The following is a 20,492-nucleotide window of genomic DNA, read 5'->3' as shown; positions in this document are numbered from 1 at the left end:
CCTGGTAGACCCATTATTTCGGGCAATGGCACTGCTACAGAGAAAATTTCTGAATATGTGGATGATTTACTTAAACCATATGTGACTGATGTCCCTTCATACATTCAGGACTCCACGGACTTTATCCGCAAAATTAACCAAATTCAAAATTTACCTAATAATTCTGTTCTGGACTAGTGCTGTTCCGCCGTACCACGACGAGAATGTTAAAGAGTCGCTATCCAATCGAGTTCGAACAATACCATGAAAGCCCCAGTGGTCTAATGGTTAGGACATCTGCATATCAAGCAGGCGGTCCGAGTTCGATTCTCGGTTGGGGCGGTTTCTCATTCTCACAGATTTCCTCATCTTTGTCGTTTCAAATTAATTAATTAAATTTCAGTATATCACCGGGCGGTTTAGAATTAATGTTCTTTGCCTCTTGTGTTTATATATATATATATATATATATATATATATATATATATATATATATATATATATATATAAACAATTTCAATTAATCAAACAGGTTATGCAGGCTGTTCAAGAAGTGAACACATAATCGTCCTCTTAAAATAACCAAGTCTATCATTAAAAATATCGATATGATTGCTATTTAGATTATTAATGTATAAGGTAGTCTATGAAAAAGTCCCCTCTTGGTACAGTCGACACGGCTAAAAGGAATATGCAATAATAATAATAATACCACATTTATATAGCGCCCTTTTCATGAGTAATCATGCTCAAAGGCGCTTTACAAGCATTATTACCCCCGTATTTTTTTTGGGGATCAAACACGTATGGAAACATACTCCCATAATGCAGCCGGTAACCAGCGCAAAGTTGTGTCTAGATCTAACTGGGTACCCATTTATACACCTGGGTGGAGAGAGGCAACGTAAGTAAAGTATCTTGCCTACGGATACAAGCAATGCGGCGAGAGTTGGATTCGAACCTAGGTCTGACGATCGGTAGTCGAACGTCCAACACACTGCGCCACACGCAATAAATGTCTATTTCGTGTACGACCAGGAACATTTAAACTAAATAGTGAAATTAATGAACAGTCATATTTAGAATTTAAAATATTATATAAAAAAACCATATCAGATATCGTTCGACGATTGCTGACAGAATCAATGGAAAAGGCAAAATTAACAGAGTTATAAGACAGGAATCGAACAAACTTCCGTTGAACAGTGTCGATTCGACGGGCCTGACATGGAGAAATTGAATTGAAAATTACGGAACAATATTCAAGGTGAGGACGTATAATAGATTTGTATAAACATAAAAGTGCCCTGCCGTCGTTCATAAACCTACAATTTCTCCATATTAAGCCCATCATTCTATTAGCTTTTGACAACACATGATTAATATGTGAACACAAATTTAATTTACTATCAATAAAAATACCTAAATCTTTCCATACATAAACCATCTCAAGATCATGTCCATTCAGATTATAATTGAAGAGCACAGGCCTTTTTTTAAGTGTTATAGATAAATATTTGCATTTATTAGCATTAAGTTTTATCCCCCACTTCTCCGTCCATTCCACGAGACCATCCAGATCCTCCTTAAGTGAAAAAGCATCCTGTGGAGTGGTAATCACTTTAAACAATTTCAGATCGTCAGCAAATAAAAGAGACTCGGAATGATTAAATTTTAAAGGAAGATCGTTGATAAATAAATTAAACAAAAGCGGGCCCAAGATCGAGCCCTGCGGAACGCCCGATAACACAGGGAGCCAATCAGATGTCTCTCCCCCAATGACAACACGCTGTTGTCTATTAGTTAAATAGCTTTTAAACCAACTTAAAAGTGAACCGGATAAACCAAATTTTGAAAGTTTAAAAATAAGCAAATCATGGGAAACGGAATCAAAAGCCTTAGAGAAATCAGTGTAAATCACATCGCACTTCTTCTTGCTGTTAATTGCATCGTATGATGTAGCAAGAAGCAGTGCGAGGTTGGTTTGACATGATCTCCCAGAGACAAAACCATGCTGCCTAGGACTTAAAGCATTAGCAACATGTGATGACAAACCATCATGCACAATGCGCTCAAAAATCTTAGACATAGTAGGCAATAACGAAATAGGACGATAGTTACAGATTAGTTTTTCTTGGACCACTCTTGTGAATTAAGAAAATATTAGCGTGTTTCCAAGATGAAGGAAAAACCCCAGAATTATTAGATAGCTGAAACAATTTGCAAAGCGGATAAGAGAGTGAGGAGGAGGCACCCTTTAAGACAACGTTACTAATCTGATCAATGCCAGTAGCTTTATTGATATCAATGTTACTAAGTGCCTTTTCCACAGAATGCTGATTCACAGACAGAAAACTCAAGTTATCCACCGCATAGTCAGGAAGACCTGGATAGTCCCGGGGAACGTCCGGAGAAGGCTCACTGAAAAAAGAATGAAAATAAGAATTAAATGTGGTAGCTTTATCATAATTAGACTGGAATGAAATGTTATCGTGACTCATGACAGAAGGAAGATTATTTGACTTGTATTTAGTTTTCATCCAGCTCCAGAATCTTTTACTGTTAGTGACAATTTGCTTATCCAAAGCGTCCAAGTAATCTTTGTACTTTTTATTGCACATTTTTTTAAAAGACGCGCGAGCAGATTTGAAATTACTTTGGGCTAACCGATTATTATTTTTTTTCAGATATCTGTAATACTTTTCTTTGAGTTGAAGCGCACTTCTCAACTCATTGTCAAACCACGGAGGAAGCTTTCTGCGCTTTCTAATTTTAGGCACTGTGTCATTGACGGCAGCATTTAACAAATTATAAAACATATCCAAAGCTTCATTTAAATCACCTTCAAAATCAATTAAGACACTCCATGGAACACAGTTAAGAGTATTACATAGATTATTGACATCAAGTGCTTTAAAATTGTAAATTATACTTTTACGATTCAAATTATCATTACTACAATTAACATCAAAATTTAAACGGAAATCAATTCTCAAAGATGAGTGGTCAGATAAAAAAATATCGTTAGCAGTATAGACTTTGTCGGAAATGTTTTTACTACAAATAACAAGATCAAGCATTTTATCCATTCTTGTACAATACGTATTGCATTGAAATAGGCCACAGCTAGAAAGCAATACATCAAGTAAGTGTTCTCCCATGGACTGAGCTGGAGCAGAATAAGGGTTGCTACTCCAATTAATTTCGGGCAGGTTGAAATCTCCAAGAATGAGGAATTCACTGTTTTTGTAGTAGAGCATAGCGATTTCCACAGACGAAGTATAACGACGGAGGACATCGAGTGTAGCATTCGGTGGTCTATAGAATAATCCAACAAGTAGGCTAATACGCAGCTTTAGCTGAATCTCTATCCACATGAACTCCGTTGAATCACTTTCTAGGCGTTCCACTCGGTTACAGGTAAATTTGTTATTCACTAGCATCAGGATACCACCACCGCGTTTATCAGTATCTCTATCGCGTCGAAATAAAGTGTAATTAGAAACGGAAAGTTCAGAATCGAGCACGTTGCAGTTTAACCATGTTTCCGTAAGTGCGACAATATCCAAATTGCTCTGAATTAGGTGTGCATTCAGATCTGAGTTGTATACGTCCATTTTATTCTTCAGGCTACGTACGATTTGATAGTATACCTTAACTGAAGATGTATGAGTATTACCTGGACCTGGATTCGATTCAACATCGCCACTTAAAAGAATACAGAATGTAACAGTGGAATTAGAATAGAGCAAACGTGGTGCACTGTAGATCTTCCTTGACGGTCTGCTGCTACGTTGGAATGCAACAACACTCGTAGTCGTACTTCTTTGACCGCATAGATACAAATTCCAACATTTACATACAACGGTGCTAGGAATGTTGCAGCTTACCGGCTCAGAGTATCCATCGACTGGCCTTAGCCATTGATTTCTGGATGAAAATCCCATATTAAAACTTGAAAAATAGAGGCCAAGAAATAAGTTCAAAATAAGTAGCGGCACACGTAGCCCGGTCGAACACATCATGTTGACTACAGTATGCCTACGTTGACTGGCCTAGTATCCACACAATGGGTAGCCTAGCGGAGCTCAAAATGAACACGTCCGCTCACAACGAGAGCCGATTAGTACAACTTAACAATTTAACTAGTGTTAGGATATGTTTTACTGAAGTTGTACTTTAAGAAGTGGTCGGTTACTGTTTGAAAAACCAAATGGCCGCCATTTTCACAGTTACACATTTTTTTTGAAGAGGTATTTTCCAAACCTTCCTATAATTTCAGTTTAAACACTTCATGGTCACATTTATATTTGTATACTTATACATTCTTATTCAAAATACCTAATGGATTGAGAGATAATTAGCATATTTTAGATGTAACAACAACATTAAACAATAAACTATAATTTTTTGATAGATTTATAATTATTATTAACCATAGCTGTTAAATCGTTAGTTTTAATGGCAATTGTAATACATCAGTGCTCTTTCACAATCAACAATTTACTTATTATCTTAACAAAACAGTTCATTAACATACTAAATATTTCTAGATTTGCAGATTACAACTCGTTGACAGACATATCGATTGCTTTTAATGATCTTCAAAATCTGCGTAGGCCCTACAGTGTAAGTTACATTTAAAACCAGTTGTATGGTCTTTAGTCCTAAGGGTTTCTAAAATAATATAGTTTAATGCATGCTTAGCAAATGTTTTGACTACTGAATTATGCATGTTTACTTTGTGAAGTTACATGAAGGATTCACAACCAAATTTACAACAACACAATTATTGCGACCCAGGTAATTATAGCGATTGTGATTATTTTAGGGTTGCAGGGTTTAAGTTGGTAACAGAAATGCGATTTAGGACCGTTAGTCCCATTTACGTCTTTATGAGGTACTGTAGTAGGAATGATAAAATAACAAGTAGTTCAGAGGGATTTCTATGTTAACAGAACTCCACTTTATTTACTTGCGTGTATTTCGGTAGAAGACATTGAACCAAAACGTGTACATAATATAATTAGCGATATTACAGAAGGTAGTATTAATAGGGGGAAATAACTCTACTGTTTTGACTTCTGCCCACTGTTGTTATATGAGATTTGAACCACAGAAATGAGACTGTACTGAGAATGAGTGTGATAATACGCAAATTAATTAATGATTGATTATGTCCAATGTCAACAGTAAGAGATATTTGACAACACTCCGTAAAATGTGACGTGTGTTTTACATTGTGTCTACCTATTCCATTACAAAATTACCTTAGGTTTGGAATTTTATATATTCGTAATCTATATTCAATAAGTTTAAAATGAGCTGCTGTTTTTAAAATTGGTTTATTATATAAATAGTTATTAATGAAAACAGACGAGTCACCTTCTAACTCAGGGCATTTTGATTTTGAGAAAATCAACCAAAATTCCTTCGTAAAATATTTTTTTCTGAAGACGCATAAGTCCTTCAATAAAGAATATTTTAAAACTATTACGTGTTACATAATTGTTTCAATCATAATTATTGCATTATTTGTTTTATAATAGACACGTTGATCACAACAATATATCAGTACTGAGAAATACCACTTTTGAAGGTTCCAAATCAGTAGATCATTTGTAAGTTTTAGGTTTACTTTTTAATTTTGTACTGTTCTACAACAATGGTCACAGCTGCCAACACTACTACTTCCATTAGGACCATAGTGAAAACAACTGCTCTTATCATCACCACAACTACTACCTCTACCACCAACACTGCTAACAGTAACCGCCATAATACTATTTATTACTACTGGCGAAAATAAATTTGATGATTTGTTTTTAGTCGCGTGGAAGCGACTCTATAGTTCACTATGTCGGTCTGTCGGTCTGTCGGTCTGTCGGTCCGGTATCACTATGCGTTTTATCGCTTTCTGACCTTATCTTTTATCCTCCTCACAATGCAGTTATAGCTTTCTGTTTCTTGCTCGTATTGCATTACTGTAACATAAATATAATTATTGTATATTTATTATTAGCGTTCCAATGCAAGACATGATTCAATATCGTTGTTACAAATATTTTAATTATACTTAGGTACCGTACCACATTAACATATAAAGACAAGTTAATGCTACTTTTTTAATTTTACATTTATCTGGAAGTCAATCAATATATTCAAGATAAATTAAAAATCATCTTGAAGATATCTTTTTAAATCAACAAGGCCATATAATACATGGCTGCAGTCGCGCATGCAAAACGTTGAGTTAGTTTTTATCGACCGACAGACCAAAATCCTTGTTATTATTCTGTAATGTAGGCTAATCTTTTAAGAACATTTCACAATAATTTTGTTTCTCATACGACCCTACGTTCAGAAATTAATATGTTGTATTTAACATGGTGTCCTGAAATCCATGAAAACGCTATGTTATTTTTGTCGGTTACGCTTCCCAGTACAGCATTGTTTGACCTCAACCGAATGTTTCTTCGGTTTCTTAAAACAAAAATTGTCATTTAGCTGATGAAAATCCGATTATACAATAATAATTATATCGAGAACAATGGTAAAAAAAAATATTTCAATAATTTCAAAAGTAATCGCCAAAAATCTACATTTTGTTACAGGGAGTTATATGAATATATTCGCAAAATGAGGTCATCCGCGAATTGTTGGGATTTAAAATAGGGCTTACCCCTAAGGGACGAATTTGTATTTTGTTAGAATATTCCTCTGTGTAACCTTTAGCACATCATTGTAAAAGAAAAAAAATACATTTCAGTTCCATTTTAAGGAGAGATGTAATTAATGAACTAATGATTTTAATATCAATATCCAAGGAAGATTCAGTTTAACGATATTCAAGAGCTCTGTGAAAATTCATTTGCATTGGCTACAAATAAAACTGTTGAAGTGTAAGTAAAGATTATTTATTTATATTGTTTTTTTTTTATTATTTATTTCATTCCACTTTTTTTTTAAAGTATTTAATAAACAACATTATTATATTTTTACCCAAAATTAAAACAAAACATAAAGTTCCGTGTGTTTTCAAGTAGAAATGATTTTATTTTTTAGATAATGGAAATATATTGATAATATTACTGTTTATTGACACAATGTCGTAGAAAGAATAGGAACAGCTTACTAGCTATACAAAACTTTTATTCCAATAGGTTTGTTAGACACAACCAATATTTGGTAAACATTTCTACTGGAACTTTCAAAAATATAACAATAGGAAGCATGTAGGTATACTTATTTAAATACATAAGAACTAGCATGGTACATTATATTATATAAAGTGCAACATGTTCTAGAAATGGATATACCCTATGTATATATGACATACACAATTTTATTTTATTAATTGAAGTGGTGATGGTATCATCAAAGAGATGTCATGGCTACCTTTAGAAGAGAAATGAGATCTATCCCTAGCTTATATAATGTATGTGTTTACGACCTTGCAACTAACGAGATTATTAAACAAAATTGAGCTGATTGGCGATATTCATGCTCACCTAAGACGTAGAGTACAACCCTAAATATAACAATACCCTACTATACCATTATTAAGATAAACTCGTTGTTCTAAGTTGCAGGCGTTAAAATATGGAATAGCCTGTCAAATTTGATATTCCCCAACAATTGCTCCATTCAGAGTTAGATTTCGAGATATTGATCACATTTTTTTTCTTCATAAAACTCATTTTTATTCCTGATTTTCTGTATTTAAGACACGATCGCAATGCAAAACAGGTTTTCTTTTACCTGATTGTGTAATCCTGTATAAAGATGTTAAATAAGACCATTGGAAAACAGCTTGAGTCTCGAAACATGTTAGTCTAAATAGTAGCAGACATTTTTTTATAATGCCCTAGATATTTATCTGATAACAGTTTAAAAAGTATACCTTCAAGAGCGTTTCAAGGCGACACCTTGATCTTTCTGTAAGTATTACAGTTTTGTTATTTGTTTGAGCCATATAACCAATTTGTTTATATATAGCGTTCGCTTAGTGTTAAAAATATAACGATTTAATGTTAAAATTGATAGTGAACATACATATTCAATCATATCTATACGTTTTATTATTATAATTTTGATATATATATAGATATTTCTTCTATTTTATTCAGTGCACTTAATAACAACTCAATTAGTTTTATACACAAGGATGCATTTGTGGCATTGAGCAGAGTTAATAATCTGTGAGTATTGTACTATTACCGTATTGCTATATGTTTATTCCTAGACTAAAAAGCTTGTTTTATCAGTATGTAAAAGTAAATAAATTAATTAACTGCATAACACTTAATTAAAGCCATATTTTGGAAGAAAACTACAATATATAAATTAAAAACTGCATAGGCAAGGACGATGAACTAATGTGCGAAGTTTCATTGAGATAAAACAATTAGAATAGAAATAAACATAAATGTTAAGTTGGCCTTTCAATAAATAGTTGGATTGCAAATTAAGGAATTGCACCTTTGGAAGATTTGGTTTGTCATAATTATTTAATCTGAAATAATGCTATCTTGCTATTTTCAGATAAACTACCGTGGAATTCTGTCTTTCCGGGATAATGTAGGCTATCTCTTTCTGAGATAAATTATTTTAGAAAGATGTGTTAAGTTCTTTATTCCGTGTTTTCGAAATACTTTTATCACACAGTAACCAATTCGGCGCAAATCGTTTACACTAAATGTGTAATTATCTAACTGAACTGGATTAGTAAAAAAGTATGGACAAACTTGTACCTTTGAATAAAGTTGTTCGAAGTTACGCACGATTTTCCAACTTTTTCTCTTATGTAAATTTATTATTATAATATCTTTAATTACTTTATTATTTTCAGAATTGACTCTAAATTAGTTTTAACGGTCATCTTTAGTAAGGTAATTCTCCACTAATTTTGGTTTAATTATAGCATTTAACATTACATCGGGACTGATATTTTTTTCTTAATTATCCCAAATCCTCGAGAAAATAACTCGTAGATGTAAAATGTTATATTTCATAGGCTCAGCAAGATCAGGAGAAAAATCTCTATATAATTTAATAGCGGGTTCATCAGGATGGCCAGAGATTAAGATTACAAAGGGCTTTTAGGACTTGACCAGCATAGATTAAAGGTGGTCCTGCCAAGGCGCTGGGAGATAAGCAGGCAAATCATTTAAATTAAGAGGAGGGATGGGATTACAAACACTAGAGAAATGGGCATTAATCCCAGAGGCAGTTTCATCTTTGGACAGCCCAGACAAGGTGAAATTAGTATTTTTAGTCTTACGATTACATAGTTGTTTAATACCTTTATGCCACTTACGTTTCAGACTTAATAAGGAATTACAATAGTATTTGTTATTTTAATACAAGCTTGAACTAAGTTGCGAAGTAAACGCCACTTATCCGTTCTACCAAACCTACGAAACAAAGTTTGTCTAGAGTCAATTAATCTTCGAATCTTGTCGGACATCTAGGGCTTGTCAGCAGTGCGCTTGTTCCTAATCAGCAAAGGAAAGATCTTGTTAAAAGCACCATTCAAAATTGAAGAGAACATTTTGGTTTTTCGATTGACGTCCTTAATATTCAGCACATCATTCCACTTATGGTTTGTAACCCATTGACCAAAGGACAAAACAGAGGAGTCACGATATGGCTGAAAACGTACTGATAGGCGCTTGTGCTGAGGTAATTCAATCGGTGGTTACAATAGGATGGCATTATGGTCACTCCGACTCAGTGGCGCTAAGCGTTTCGGAAGATGGTAAAGATCAGCACGACAATCAACAAATCCGCATTAGCGGCACACGGTGGATAATAAATAGCTCCAATATAAAGTACCTTGATTTGACTTGCCTGGAATAGTTGTCTTTATCCTAAAGCATTCGAAATTACAGCTACCATGTGCATTGCAAGATTCACACCAACAAAAATCATTTAGCCAAGTTTCTGTTAACACAGCTATATCGACTTTGAATTTTGAAATGGTGGTTTCAAATTTATCAATCTTATTTTTCACAGAGCGGGCATTATCAAGGTAAAGTCTAGGACAGGAAACTCTTGATCTACGTAGTTTAATTGTGACCAGATTATTTCGAGAAGAGCCACTTTTGTTGAGGGCTGCCATGGTAGGCCTATGCCTATGCCCATTACCAATAACGACTTTAATCTTACAATTTTATTTCTGCCACCACGAGAACTTCTCGGTTTCTCAATATCAGGAGCTCCTTAGTAATGTTGAAGAAACATGGATTATCATAGAAACATTTACCTGTTTGAAAGACTTTAGGTTAGCAGTAGCAGTAGCAGTAGCCGGTACCGAGACGGGCTAGCTGTGTGTACTGCGCACAAAAAGGTACACCTGCTCCTACAACTGACTTGGTGATCAGGACTAACTCCAAAGTTCTGTTAATACAGGCAAAACTAGCAAAATACCATCAAATGACAAATAATAATAGACACCAAACAACCAACTTGCACAATACTCAGCACGATACGAAAAAAAAGACATTAAAAATGATAAAATGTTAGGTGAAAAGGAGAGCCAATTTAAATTTCAAACGGCATCAGTGAAGCGCCCTTGCATATGTTGCACTTGTTGGTACACACTAGAGTGTACACATGATTTTTGTTTCTACAAGATCAGAATTCCTCGCAAAGTTTATCTTAAAGATGTATTGTCCCTTGAAACACAACAAATGAAGGTCAAAATATTCTAAATTTAAATTGGCCATATCAAAGTAATATTAAAGTTAATCACTTTAAGTCGAAAATTCGAGCCAAAAACCACAATTTACGGTAAATTAATTTGATTACATTTCGTCTGGAAAGTCGTCGCGAGCAAAAGTAAACAAAGATTTCAAACCACGAGTATGCATTATGCATGATGCTAATTAGGATTGTTTACAACTCGTCACTGTTGATAAGGTGTTTTCACATAGATCGCAAGAAAGTTTTATGATTATGCATACAGAGTAGCCAACAAGCTCATTATGAGATATGTTTTTATCGAAAACTTTTACTGGAAGTCAAAGTTATTTTTTGAACAAAAATGTCTGTATTTCAGTTAAATTATTTTTTTCGACTAATTTGGTGAAAGTTAATAACTATTAGGCCTATGTTACCTCAAAAGGATCCACATTTTTTTGAATTCTGTTTTTTTTATATAATTTTTTTTTTGGAATTAGAGTCAAAGAGAAACTCCAATCCCACTATCATTTTTGATTATGCATACAGAGTAGCCAACAAGCTCATTATGAGATATGTTTTGATCGTTTTTGGAAGTCAAAGTTATTTTTGAACAAATACGTCTGTATTTCAGTTAAATTATTTTTTCGACTAATTTGGTGAAAGTTAATAACTATTATGTTACCTCAAAATGATCCACTTTTTTTCGAAATCTGTTTTTTTTTTATATATATTTTTTTTGGAATTAGTCAAAGGGACAATAGGCCTACATCTTTAAGTTAAACTCCAATCCCACTATCATTTTTGTTTCATCTTCCAAAGTGACTTGTATTTATTGATAGGATGACAGGAAAATGACCTTCTTTTAAATAGAAAATTTAGGGAATTGTCCAGAAAATGTACACTATTATCAACCAATAGCAATGTTCAATTCTATATACACTCGTGTAAATATTCCATTATACTTCTTTTTTCGATAAAAATCAATTATGTATAACTAGAGGGTTCCCTTTAGGAAGTGTAGACGATGGTTCTTGGAATGATAATGACTCGGGTAAAAAGGTTTTAGAAGGACGTTCTCCTTGTAATTGTACGTTTTCTGTCGATTACCATTATTGAAAATAATACAATATTGTGTGTATAAATGTGGATGGGCGTTTATTATTCAAAGGGATGTTTTATTGGGGAGGCGTTTATTCAAATAAATACCATCCTAATAATTAATACATTATTTAATTTAAACATCTTTTGAAACTAACTTTCGCGACAAAGTGGGCCGTTTCGGGCAGAGATCCCGGTCCTAACGGGACACAGATAGCCTACAGTTATTCCTGCCAGCTTACTCAATAAATCTCGGCTATCGGGATTTCACTCAATTTTAAACAAAATGTCTTGTAATTTTATAATAATATTCCTCACAATATACCCCGATGCTTTATGGCGTATATTTAATTTGATCTTTATTTATTTGCAGTATAATTTTTATTTCTTTACTACTGTATCTTCACACGTGCGGTCCGATCCGAAAATAGACAAAAAACTAAATGTCTTGTAATTTTATAATAATATTCCCCACAATATACTCCGATGCTTTATGGCGTATATTTAATTAGATCTTTATTTATTTGCAGTATAATTTTTATTTCTTTACTACTGTACCTTCACACGCGCGGTCCGATCCGAAAATAGACAAAAAACTAAAATGGCTATAGCCACTAACGGCCAACTTAGTTAGTTGCAAGGTGAACTCGTGAACTCATCGTGAACCCGGAAATTACTTTGACGGCGTACAATTGCCATTGAATGGAAAATCTACCGGTGTTGTAAAACTCTTTATAATATCTTTCTAAGATAGAAATATGGGACAATATCGAAATAGTGAAAACTAATGTTATCAAATTTACATTTCGCAGACATATGAGGTAGATCAGGTAGGTATTCAATGCAGAGATTTGTCTAGAAGTTGTTCTATTGTGCTCGCCTATGTCAGAATTAACCATAATTTATATATAGATGTTAGTTTTACCATTTTTCCTGTATATTCAGACTTTTGATATTGTAACTTGTTGTAACTAAATCAAGTGTATTTGGTCACCAAAATCAAGAATGGTAATTACTAATTGTCCTGCTGTGGTGATTAGCACCAATGGGATTAACAATAACAAATACAAAATATGTTTTTAAATTCTGGATCATCTCAATTAGTGTATTGGTGCTTAATTAATTAAATTAATTATAAACTGTTAACTAACACTGTATATAGTACAATGTTTGTATTCCATTCAACTGCAAATTAAAGTTGTTTAAAGTATCTATATTCATAGATATGGTATAGTGAATTTAATAGCATATCTATAGGCTTATGCTACGATAGTCTGAGGTTGATCCATACCTAGCCTAATTTCTGCCCATCTGATTGACTGTTGATGTAAAGACATTGTGTCAGATTCCTTAAATAGAACATTCAGTAAAATCTCTTCAGTCATTTATTTTCGCTTTTTTTATACACAAGGGGAAAGTTAAAATTAAGCTAGAAAAAAAAGGTGAATGAAAACAGGCAGATGAAAAATAATAGTGGAACCTGAGCTTTTATATTAGAAAAATAACGATTATGATTGTAAATTATGCTATCAAATTATTACTCTTAAATCAATACTTTAACTTCAGGTGGCTTTCTCACAACAAACTTACAAAACTACCGACCTTTGGTAAATTACGCCTACATTATATACTGTGAGTACATATTTAGTTATCTCATTATCCCAACACATACAAACATTCTAACTAAAAACACGTACGTACAGCTTGCGCTCGTGTTCTAAAAGTTCGAACTTCGACTTTATATGACATTTGTTGGAGTTTGCAGCTCGACTTAATGAAGTCGGGCTTTAAGTCGAGTTTAAACGACTGGCTATACATTGATATAGATATCAAATTAACCTAATATAAAAATAGATTAATCATTCTTAAATATCTGACTAAATTGTAACTCCATAACTGTTGCATTAAAAACTCAACCATGAAGGTCGTTTATTTTGTTAATTATCATAATACAGCACCCGGTATTTTGTTTTTGTTGTTGTTATTTTTATATATTTTCAGCTTATAAAATAAACACAATGTTTAGGTTTTTTATGTTTTAATTTCTTCTTGGACAATGTTTAGCATACATAATTTATAAAATATAGCATGTTTTTGATTTTATATATTTAGAGATTTAAGCTGGAACAACCTGACATCATTAGAAAATGCCCGGATACCTTCTGTTGAGAATTTAGTGTTGGACAAAAATAATATTCAGCACATCTCAAAAGATATCTTTACTAATATGTCATCACTTGAGATGTTGTGAGTATAAAAAGAAATGCCTAAATAAAATTAAATGAATTCAAATTCAATGTATTTTCTTCTTCTTCATAATTTATAGGATAGGACCCTTAGGAACAATGTGCATGTGTTCGAAATTACTATCTGGGACGAACATGTCCAAAAGATTAAACGGTTTTGTTCTTATATTGACAACCACTTGTCATAAAGAATTAATTTTGGTGTCAAATTGAAATAAATATTTACATTTGGTTCAACACAGCAATTACGGAAAACCATCTGAAATGCTCTTACTGACATTTGACCACAAAAATATAAGATACATTTTCTGGTTAAATTTCCTTAAGTCAATAGACAACCTGTATGGTATCAAATAAAAGCCTATGTAATATACTGATACCAAACTTGTATTGAAATAAAATGTTTATTTTATTAAGCTAATTTCTTGGAAAATGTGCATAATTTTATTATGTTTATAAACAAAAATGAATATTCTGGTAATTTAATTATATTTCATTTGCATTCATTTGATACCAAGGTGTTCTTTCTTGTTGGTTATCCGCAACGAAGTTGCAGGATAACCTCTTGTGATTGTACGAAATCATCATCATCATCATCTTTTTATTCTTCTTCTTTCTTTCTGTATGATTTTTGTGTAACGCTTTTCTCTGAAACTTGCAAACATAACATTTTGTTAACTATGTTAACATTTTGACATTTATGTAACGTCGTCAAGCGAAGCTTTTCATGATGTTTACAATTGCGCAACGTGACGTACGCGCGATTTAACGATTTTCTCGTATTTAACATATGTCGAAAACCAAATAACATTTCAACTTGAAACTTTGCAAAAGTTTAATTTATATCATGCGCTAACTTTCTGTTGAAAAAAAATTGCGTGTTTTACACAAAGTTACGCGCGCACGCGCATTTAAAATTTCAAAATGCGCGAAATTAATTTATAATCAACTTTCTACGCGTTTCATGTCGTTTTAAGCATGTCAAAAATTCCCACGCGTGCGCACCTTTTTACGTGTGCGGTGCGCACGTAGCATTGAAAACGTATTTTTTTCGCGTGATTTATGTTTTTCCAGCCTTTTCATGTAATTTTACCAAATTTTTAACAATTTCGACTTAAAGATACGTCATACGAGCACGTCGAATTGGACAATTTGCGCGCGTTTTTTATGAAAAGGTTAAAAAATTCGTTTAAAATATGCCTTTTTTTAAACAGTCGTAATTTCTAAACTAGACGGTCAAATTTTTGTGGATGACATATTCTGGAAGTAGATGAGTTGTAGATATCGGATCAGGTATTAATATGGCTAACCGGACATTGTGACGTCATCGTATGGCCACGCGAATATAAAATTTAGGATTTTTGTATCTTTCGTCATAGCTCATCACATTGAATAGAGCGCATCTCCACTTATCCGTTTTCCATTTTCATCCCGATTTTGATATTGTCTAGATCAATCAACTATCTTTCGCATGAGTTAAAAATATTTTAATTTTTTTGACGTCATCATGCCTAAAAATTTAAATCACGTATGGCATCAATTTCATCTTTACAGTAAATTTTAATCTGTTATAGCTCGTAAGAATAAAATGTGATAATCACGATTACAACTTTTTCTGGAAGCTATTGGATTGCAGATATGAAATTATGTAAAAATGTTGCCAATCGGATGTTGTGACGTCATCATATGGCCAGTTAAATAAAAAAGGTCGTATTTTCATCTTTTGCGTCATAATTCATTACATTTAAAAGAGCGCGCATCAATATTTAACGTATTCAAATTTCTTCTACACGCTAATACGTTGTTGCTGAGATAATTTCCTTTCGGAATTGCTACCTTCGCGTTTCATTTTAAAACCGTCAACATGTTAAAAATTGCAATAAATAGCGGGTCCCGTAATTTCACCTATTCTACACTGTATGTGATATGGATACAGATTATACTGTGTATACTGTATATGAATTTAAATAATAAAATTCAGCAATAACAACAGATCATATTCTTCAGTTCAGGTCATAATGCCAACGTGAACACTTCCTTTTGTCCTCAACCTATCCCCTTAATGTTAATGTTGCACCACTTGCGCGGCGGATAACCAAACTCGTCAAAGTGACGAGTTACATGTCTAGTTTATTGTTTAACATTATATAATTTAATGGTGACTGTAGTGTAGTCGAAGAACAAAATAAAAACAATTGTTTATTGGCTTACACGGCATTTGTAACTAAATTAAAAAACGACACGTTTCCTATTACCAACCCAAATCAACTGAAAGATGCTGTATACAAAGGTCTGTTACCAAAAGTATATCGGTGACACCGATATACTTTTGGTAACAGACCTTTGTGTCCATTAGGAAACAAAAGTTGTAATATTGGAAGAAAATTGAACGACACCTGTGCAGAAGGATACACTGGTTGGCTTTGTACGGCATGTTCTAATGGACATTATGAGCTATTTAACGAATGTTATAAATGTCATGAGCCCGCTGTAACTGTAATTATATCGGTTAGTGTTGCCTTGGCAATAGTTGGAGTGCTTTTCTTTTTATGGAGGATGCAGCAAAGACACACGGAAAACCGACACATCAAGGTAGATTCATTTCTGACGTATTTGAAAATTGCTATTAATTTGTATCAGGTCTTAGGAATTCTATCAGAAGTAACGGAAATTCATTGGCCTAAAAATTTAGAGTATGCCGGCCAAATAATTCAATATTTTGACGTCATAAAATACATAAATATGTTAAGTTCAAGATGTTTACACGAAACTTGGATGGAACGCATATTCCTCGCTTCATATTGCAATGGTTACGCCACTTGTTATAGTGACAACCATGTCAATCGTTTATGTTAGTTTATACATCTGGAATAAGTATCATGGAATAGTAACTGAGAGCCGCGTACGTGAAAAATGTATCATTTTATCAATGTTGCTTCTTTACCTTACGTATGCAAACACATGTGCTGGCATCATGGCGGTTGGGCCATGGTCAATCCGTTCATATTATGTAACAGAAGATGGTAATGTCAGTAAAAAAATACTAACCTCAGACTATTCAATTGACCTGGATGAAAATGATTGATATACGTATCAAATTAACAAAACATTTGTTTACGTTGCTTTAACATATATCATTGGCTTTCCAGTGGCCACAGTTTGTATTCTATACTGTATACATGTACGTTGTTATCAGCATAACGAACCCCAGGAAAACGGATGGATGATGGGTGTACATTTTGGTTTTGGGAATCATTTGAGCTGTACAACAAGGCTCTGTTGGCATTAATTGCAAACTTGAGAGACGACGTGTCTTCAAGCCTGTCTTACTCTCTGTTTTTTTACGGTAATTTCTATTGTATTACATTTATACCTTGAACCAATGAAGGAGAAATCTGAACAGAGATTCCAAAAATTGACACTTACCTTCATAGTTGTAAACTTATCTATTGGAGCGATTGTAAACTTGGACCAGACTGGCAATAGAGATGATGTCATCGAATTACTTCACAAGATTACTCCAATCATTCTACTTATGCTGAATGTGTCGATCATGTTTGTCGTAATCGGTAAGATATATTATATAATAATATTTCTATTTCAATTTATTCAAAATAATCTCCATAAATAGAGAGATGCATTGAAATCACAATAACCCCCAAAAATAATATACACACAAAACGCCTTCACTAAGAGTTTTAGATAACTTTGATGGTTTTAATTTAAAGTGTAGGTTCTTTTTCGAGTACAATTCTAACTGTGTCACAGATTCCGTGGTGATTACAATCATTACATTTTACTTGTCTATTCACATCTTTACAGGCCCGTAGCCAGGGGGGGTTTTTATGGTTCGGGCGAACCCCCCTTTACAGCGACCCCCCCCCCCCCCCCCCTCCCCCCCCCCTTAACCGACTGCGAACCCCTATCCCCGACATCCACAATACCTCACCACACCCTCATCTCTGAAAATCCTCCAAATACGTGCCCCACAATACAAAAGGTTGTTTGTAAATTGAAAAATTTGTAAACTCGTTCGTGAATAAATCATACCTTATTGTTAAACAAATGAATTGGTTGCCGATTTTCACCTGAAAAATAATACGAATTTTTGGTCCCAGGATGTAACATGATATTGACGCGAGCTTGGCCACGAACGAATCGTACAAAGAACACCGCTAGACAACCGCGTACCTATTGTTTCGATCACTGGCAGTCAGCATGCATAAAGTATATAGCCTTCCGACGTACATCAAAAAATGGAACGCTGCGGTTACCTACAATATTTATGTGTGGCTATGAAGTATAGTGTATCATCATCATAGAGGATTATAGTGAATTTAATATATTACACTATAATATCTATGGTATCATGTACTGTAGTTTACATTAGGCCTATGGCATTCGATTATTTTTGTCTAGACCACCAGCCGATACGTAGGCCTACTCAACTGTATCAATACCACCTATTTACATTGATATATTTAGTTTCCTCAACAAATTGCTGTAAATAAATATAGATAGAGCTATCAGGGGCGGTCGCAGGACTATTTTAAGAAGAGGGTTGCCCAAAGACTCCAGGGCTGTAGACACTGAGTATTTGAGCAAGCAAATTGTTAAATGACACCCCCCTAAATGGCCGCAAATAGTACTCTCGCACGTAAATTTATGATAATTTTTTTTCGTTCAATGCAAACGTCGCGGGGAAGTCTCCGATTAAGGTACTTTTGGTACGGTAATACATTCTAATAACTGTACTCAATTAATGTAAATTAATTATCAATTAATAATTTTAAAAAGTTGTACAAAAAATATGAAGCAGTTGCTATAAATATATTGAGCAAAAGGTTAAATTGTATAATTTGGAATTTTAATTCAATTAAAAATGCTAAATAAAGTCAGATGTTAAAACCACATTTTCCAAAAATTCATTTTCATTTATCCACTATAAACTTTACAAAAGTGTTGTTTTAAACCACACTCCAAATAAAACAAAGAAAATAATGATAGGAAATTTGCAGAAAGAAGCAAACTTTGCTCTGTTACCGGTATAACACGGTTCAAATTTTGGAACGTCTATAAATTACTACGGAAATTCGGCCTATTTACGACGAACGTACGGAAATGAAGATAAATAGGGTACTACACGCATCGGAAATACAACACTATACGCACAATTATGATTTGGCCTAAAAATTGGCCTTAGATTATGGAAAACCCCCGGCAAAACGCAATAATTATGGACAAATCGATTATTAGCCTTGGCAATATGCCTAATATTTAAAAGGAATGAATATAGGCTATATTTCGTTTGTCGATGAATTTTTTAAATCATGTGTGAATGATTGATCCATTAGAGGTAATCTGTGATGGTTCTAGTAACACTGCTATGCGTGTGTAATTTGTGAATAACGTAGTAGTATTCTACATACACGAGCCTAGATAGGGAGGATCTGTACTGTCGTTCATTGCGAGAGGAGGGGGAAGTCCGGTAATGTGTCATGAAAAATGTAACAAGCCAGAGATGAAATAAAATTACTAACATTTAGCTGATTGTCGTTGTTTTATTCGTCGTCAGAAGTTTATCGACCGACATCTATTTCTCATGTGTAGTAGAGCGTTTCTTTGATTGAATAATTTTTTTTGTATTATAACACAAGTTCATTTTGGATTTTCAGTAAATTACCAATTGTTTATTCAAAGTCAAACTGTACCTAATCCCTCACTATTCAATCAAAATGTTATTATACTACTATATTGTTGAAAAATGGATTGCGTGACTTGAAAATAGATTGATAGTAAAATGTAATAAAGACACGTTCTTGTCTGGTTATTAGGTATGCATGCTCTGATAAAGCAGAGGATTATTTTTGTAGCGTTCCATTTAAAATAGATTTTATTACAAAGAAATATTTTGGTTGTGAAGGTCGTTTTAACAATTAGGCTAATATCAAAACATTCAACAATGATAAAATGCCCTGCAACTCTGTAACTACTTTATGACTAAGCCTATCAAGTTACGTGTCCGGATGGTATACGATGAAATGGAACTCAATTTCAATTTAGTGGCAGAAACAACATTTAGTATGAAATTAAGGCTGTTGCCCGGGCCACAAGGGAAACACAGTGACAGTGGGACAGTGACCCAAATACTTAGTGTCCGAACCCCCCTTGACAGATCCTGGCTACGGCCCTGCTTTACGATATTGATTATCAATTTTATAAGTTGACAGGCAGACATTTTGTAAAACTTGCACTAATCTAAAGATTAAGTTTCATTGTTGTTTAGATGCTCGTTAGTATTTTAATTTTACATTTACACATTGAAAAATGTTATGCGTGTACATACAGATTAAAATCCAAACTTTTGCTTGATAATCAATTGTATATTGAAAAGCGGTAGTTAATATTGCATCAAAAATCAATCAAATTGAGTACTGTTTATCAACTAATACATTTCTTAATTTTAGTTGATTTTGTGAAGAA

The 20,492-nt window shown here is 33.5% G+C and overlaps 1 non-coding gene across 1 annotated transcript; it reads left to right on the top strand.

Annotated features, from left to right (window-relative positions):
• Positions 1–249: 249 nt before the first annotated feature.
• Positions 250–321, top strand: Trnad-auc (transfer RNA aspartic acid (anticodon AUC)). The gene has a single exon. It is a non-coding gene; the product is annotated as a tRNA-Asp (tRNA).
• The last annotated feature ends 20,171 nt before the right edge of the window (positions 322–20,492 follow it).

This window comes from Antedon mediterranea, chromosome 1, assembly GCF_964355755.1.
Source record: "Antedon mediterranea chromosome 1, ecAntMedi1.1, whole genome shotgun sequence".
Taxonomy (NCBI): domain Eukaryota; kingdom Metazoa; phylum Echinodermata; class Crinoidea; order Comatulida; family Antedonidae; genus Antedon; species Antedon mediterranea.
The sequence above is the reverse complement of the archived record's forward strand: the minus strand, read 5'-3'. Positions and strand labels throughout refer to the sequence as shown.